The sequence below is a fragment of the Augochlora pura genome, chromosome 7 (genome assembly GCF_028453695.1).
Source record: "Augochlora pura isolate Apur16 chromosome 7, APUR_v2.2.1, whole genome shotgun sequence".
Lineage (NCBI taxonomy): Eukaryota > Metazoa > Arthropoda > Insecta > Hymenoptera > Halictidae > Augochlora > Augochlora pura.
Genome location: NC_135778.1, coordinates 16,337,519 through 16,343,659, shown reverse-complemented (window position 1 = coordinate 16,343,659; position 6,141 = coordinate 16,337,519).

Sequence of the window (6,141 nt, the reverse complement as noted above, 5' to 3'; positions counted from 1 at the left end):
GAGAGTAGTTTTTATAAACGGACGAGGCACGAGGCTCGTCGATGTCTTTTTTCGGATCGCATCGCGAACAGTTTCTTGGAGGCCGATCGATAATTTCGAATATTTAGTCGAATATTTTATAATTAATGCGCCGGCGGTTATCGCAACAGGAAAGTTCACTTATCGATGAACCGTAAATTGTCAATGATTTTTCATTGTACCGCAGGTGAGATAATGTGCTGGAACATATTCTGTCCTTGGAGTTCCGCGGCGAGTCGAACAATTTGTTATATCTAGACCGCGGATGTTTACGCGAGTTGCAAACTTCGCGCCGAAATTGTACAAAATGGTTGATAAATAAAGACTTACTTCTTCTGTTAATAATTGCAATAGATTGAAATATGTCGACATTTTTCATTTCTTCCAATCTATCGGCCGTCTTGTGTTTCACGTATACAGTTCTGCCATAATTGAATGAAATTGTATTAAAAAATTAAATTCTATCAAATCAATAAATTTCTATTGAATAGAGTACAGTTTTCTATTTAGATTCAATTTTACAAGCCTTTAATTGGACAGAAAAATAAAATTTGCTTAGTATCCAATGGAGAGACAAATTGTTAAGTACTCAAAAGTCGAAATGGAAAATGTTAATTAACACATTATGTGCCGCGGCGATCACATATAGATGACTCTAATTTATTCGTATTCTTCAATATTAATAATTGTTGTAATATATACTGATCAAAAAAATTATAGCGCAGACAAATTGTGGATAGAAATTGGCCGACATTGTCTGGCGACTAAGGGTTACTTTAAAGTGCTATAACTTTGCGAAGAAAAATCCTAGCCGAGTTCACTTTATCTTAAATTAAAGAGAAAAGATTAAACTTTATTCCACTAAAAACGGCATCTTCGAAAAAAAATTCTATAAAATCCTAGTATTACGACAAACTTGGCAATTTTCAATATAGCAAATATGGTTTCGTAAAGTCTCGGTCTTATCTTTAAAAAGTTACGCAGAAGGAGGTGCATAAAACAAACATAAAATCTAGATACATCGTTGTAAACTAGAGATTTCAAGCTTCAATTTAGCCAATTTCACTCCAAAGTTCGCCTACGCTGCAATGTACTCGAGCCGCGTAAATTCGAAACAAATTAAATCAACCGTGCTCAATTTTAGCTTTCCACTTTCAGTTCCATCGAATCAATTACTACAATTTCACAGAAAATCCTCAGATCAATTTTTAGCGTTTGACGCGTCAAATCCAACCCTTCTTCGATCCATCGAGGTGCCTGTAATGGAAGCACTCTCTATCGGAGAGCTCCGTTGGAACAATTCATCGGATAACGAATGATAAAACAAACACCGGCCGACTCTGCGAACCGATGGCCAATCCTTTGGCCAAACCGATGGCCATTTTCTTTGGGTTTCGAGAATCCGATCGGCGGAATCTGTAAATTGCCCGAGCATCCGCTGTCCGACGAAATAAGCCGCGCGCGGGGTTGTGACACAGAGAGGAAATGGAAAAAAAACGGCGTGCGTAGAGAGAGAGAGAGAGAGAGAGAGGCGCGGGCAAAGGAGGAACAATTAGAAGGCAGGAGACGAGAGTTTACGAGCACAGAGATTATGGGTCGCTCGGTTTCACTTTCAACGGGCACGCAGCGTCGCGACACTCCTGCTCGAAAGTAACGAAAATTACGTTCCCCTCGAAATTACGTGGCTCGGTTCCGTGCCAGCAAAGGCAGACGTTCCTTTAATAGAGGAACCGTTTGTTTCGTTATGAATATTAAAAATTTTAAACTTGAAAAAAATCGAAATGCATATCGGAAATTTTTAATTTTGAAGAGCCCACGCGAACATCAGAATTTGTTAAGATTAAAGTCTCGCCATAAATATTAGAAACTAAAATTTCTATGTAATCGAACTAAATATTAGAATTTATAATGCCTGAAAAATGGAAAGCTATAACGCTTGACAGATATTAGAATAAAATAAATATTAATAGTTTACCGTTTGAAATATCGTACTAAACTTGGTAGAATCATGATAAATATTAGAAGCCTTGAAGCTTCCATTGCGGACGCGCGAAATCAGCGACGGCCGCTTTCGGAAGATCTTTGGAACGAGAAAGCGACGATAGTTACGCCGTTTGGAGGCCCGGCGAAATTACGATAAATTTCTGGCTGTTACGTGACCGGTCCGTGTTCGCCGCCGCGTTATATTGTCAAACGAGGTGGGACCGCGAGGATCGGCGAAACGAAGAATTGGCGAACGAAACGCGGAGAACGCGCGCGGCACCGCGCGGCGCGTCGTCGTTGAAGGTAATTAGAGGATTATCTACACAAATGACTTTATCGCTTGGTAAAATACCCAGCACTTTAGAGCCTTCAACGTGATATTCAAGCCAGATATCCTGCTAAACCGACGGCATTACTCTCCGCGTGTTTTCCTTTAAACGACGCCCGGTTTTCAATGGGACGCCGAGGCCTAGGCTTCTCCGTGAAAATTCGCGATCCCGTGGCCCCGAAACGCTCGACCGAAAATTTCTAATATAAGGTGATCTGTAACGTTGTTCGATAATTTACTTGTTGCGCTGGTCACGTACTCGGACTTTTTACACGAGTATCAGTAAACCTGCAGAGTTAGGTATTTCGAGCTTAAAAAATTCTGATGATGTCGACTCTTTAACATTTTACTATCAAGTATTTTTTAAATTTTAATATTACGTCTTCTTCAAATTTTAATAAACGAGTCTGACGAATCAAAAAATCGTCATGATACAAAATCGTACAACCTTCTTCACGATTATTATACTCGTTAAAATCAATTAATTAATAAGACATTATTCTGACATCATAAAGTACATTTGTCTTTATGCAAAATAAAAATTATTACCATAGATTGCAACGAACGCGAATCGAATAGAAACATCGTTCGTTCATTAATAATTTCAGAAAGCTGAAAATAATACTATATTATAATAATACCATTTCTTGACGACGCGTATACTCGTCAAATATAACTAGCTGTTTAAGGACAAACACTTTAACATTCATTATTGAATCATATACGCTTTCTGCGCTCAGATCCACCATGTTCGCGCACAAATATCGAGCTGGCAGTTCCAAAATTCATTCGCATATTTCATTTCGCATATTCCGTTCACCGCGAACTGGTCAGCTCGCGGTATCAACCCTGTTCTACGGTGTTCGTGTCCCGGGCCAATGAAAAACCGGATCAAACAAACCCTGGGGAAGCATCGGCGCAGCTTGAACCTCCGCTTAATTCCCGTAATTGATCGAATTAGTGAAAAACTGATCGGTGCGCCGTTGGAATTGATCGCTTCGCAGCGGAGCGTAATTGCTTAACAACTCGATTTGTTAGAAAACAGAAAGACCGAGGGAAACGAGGCCGGAGATGTTCCTCTTGAGCGGTATTAATAGTTCTGGACGAAAATAACGAAATTCGAGAATTTTTTAGATACTTTCTACAGCATATACAGAGATTAAATTATATTATAATTAATATTATTGTAAAAAATATTATAATTAAATTATTATAATTAGAAGAGAAAAATAGCTGATAATTATTCGCATTATTATTCGAATAGGTGGTTAAAATAATTTAATAATTTAGCATTTAATATGGTAGATTAAGTAGAATATTCGAATCAGTAGAATGACTTGATAACTTAATAATTCAGTTCAAATAAAGAATTATTCCGATAGGTAAATAGAATAATTGACAACGAATAGTGAATAATTATTATTCGAACAAACGAATCTTGATATATAATAATAATAGTAATGATACTAACGTATAATTCGAATAAACTATTAGACTATTCACAATTATGTTGGACGATTAATACGAAAGTGTATCCGGATAACGCCGGACTCAGTGCAGAGGAGAATCGAAAAGGAAAAAACGAGAGCCGGGTCCTTAGATACCTCGTCGCGGGTCACATTAGCTAACCGAATACGTATACATTTCTTACGCAAACTAGCGAAAGTAGGCGGGTGCGAGAGCCGCTCGGCAACGGCAACGGCAACGGCAACGGTAACGGGCAATGGCAACGAGTGGAGACCAAAGCCAGTCGCACGGCCGCACGAGGATCGGTGGATACGTGAGAGCGTTCGTTCACGATTCACTTGTGCGTGCACGTGTCGATGTTTGCGTCCATGTTTACGTCGATGTTGTATCCATGTTTGTGTCGACGTTGCGTCCATGTTTGTGTCGACGTTGTGTCCACGTCCGTGTCAGTGTTGCGCCGATGTATGTGTCACTGCTGTGTCAATTTCTATGGCGAGGTACGTGTCGGTGTCTATGGCTACGTTTGTGTCTATTTTTGTGTCCATGTGCGTGGCTTTGTATGTGTCCATTTTGGTGTCGATGTGCCTAGCTATGTTTGTGTCCATTTTTGTTTCCATGTTGGTGGCTATGGCTGTGTCCATTTTCGTATCCATGTGCGTGATTGTGCTTGTGTCAATGTGTATCGCCGTGCGTATTATGTTTGTGTCGCTCTATGCATTTTGTTTCCGTCGATACCGTGTTTATGTTTGTGTCGATACAGTGTTTATGTTTGTGTCGATGCCGTGTTTATGTTTGTGTCGATGCCGTGTTAAGTTTGTGTCGATGCTGTGACTATGCTTGTGTCGACGTCGCGACGTTGGTGGTGTATGGTTGTAACGTTTCGCCTGTCGGTGTTTATATCGTTTCGTGTGTCTGTGTTTGCCTCGTTCTACGTGCCGATGCACACGTGTTAGTGCGCGTATCGGTGCACGTGTTGGCGCGTGTGTCGGTGCGCGTTTCGGAGCTGGTTGGGAAAACGATTGCGAAAGTCTGCCGAAAGCGCCTCCTTCGCGCCGAAAGCGAGAGTGGAGAGGAGAGAGAGAAGCCTGGGCCCGGGAGTCACGAAACGGCCTGCCGGAGACATATCTGGGGCCCGTACGCTCGCGCCGGGCCTTAATTAACACGTGCTTGGCTACGAGAGTTATTTATATCGCGAGCGATCGAAAGGAAGTTGTATAAATTGCTCCGTGTCCCGGCCAGGAACATTTTCGTGTTCGTCAATACACCTCGTTGCTCGGATATCAATTTCGAACCTATCCCCTCTCTTCTTACCAATTTTTTTAACCGAGTATGGCTTTGTCCAAGCCGGCAGCCAATCAAAACCAAACCATCTACTATTTCTTTCATTCCTTGGAAATCGTTTGACTGTTCTCCAAACTCTCATTTCTTACACCACCGCGACTTTTTCTAATAATTTTATTAAATTAGAGGGACAAAATAATGTTCAGGATTGCGTGAAAATTTTCTATTAAAAAATCAAACTCGAAAGTCGCATTTAAAAGTTGCATTACCAAAGTTGCATTCAGAAAATCGTATTTCAAAAATTGCATTGCAAAACTGCTGAGAAAATGGCATTAAAATGTTGCACTGGAGAATTGAATGGAAAAATTGCATTAGAAAATTACATTAGAAAATTATATTAGAAAATCACGTTCAAAAATTACTATGGAAAGTTGGAGTAAAAGAATTGCATTCAATAATTGCATTCAAAAATTTCATTAAAAAATTGACTTGAAGTATTTTATTCTATAATTATTGGTCAATTTTATTCTAAACACATGCAACAACAAAAAAGTAGCAGAGGCGCTTAAACAATCGCAAATAGGTGTCGTATCATCCTCGAGCAAAAGAAAATCGTCAATGCAGTTGCACCGCCATTGTACAATTAACGCATACGATTTTACACAAAAATCCTTGATCTACTTATTGCCGGACTGATATCTCCGTGCGAAATAAAAAAAACTTTCCAAGGCGATTGCGCGAATCAAGATTCACTTAATAATTTCGGCAAGGTGCGAACAGCGTGACGACGTGTATCGTCGACTTCTACACGCTCCTACGCAATTCGATATTTCAGCTGCTCGGCGTTTGCCCATGAGTGCACAACATCCGCGGACTAATTATCCCGCAATTAGTTATTGCTTCTAGTTCACGGTATTCGGGACAGTAGACGCGATCGTAAAGAGCGCCGGACACGAATCGGCGTGCCACCCAATTGGCCAACATCGCCGCGAAAGAGAGAAAGAGATAATGGTCCTAATGAGCAAGTGGTGGATGATGAGTCACGGCGTTTCGTTCCTCGTCTC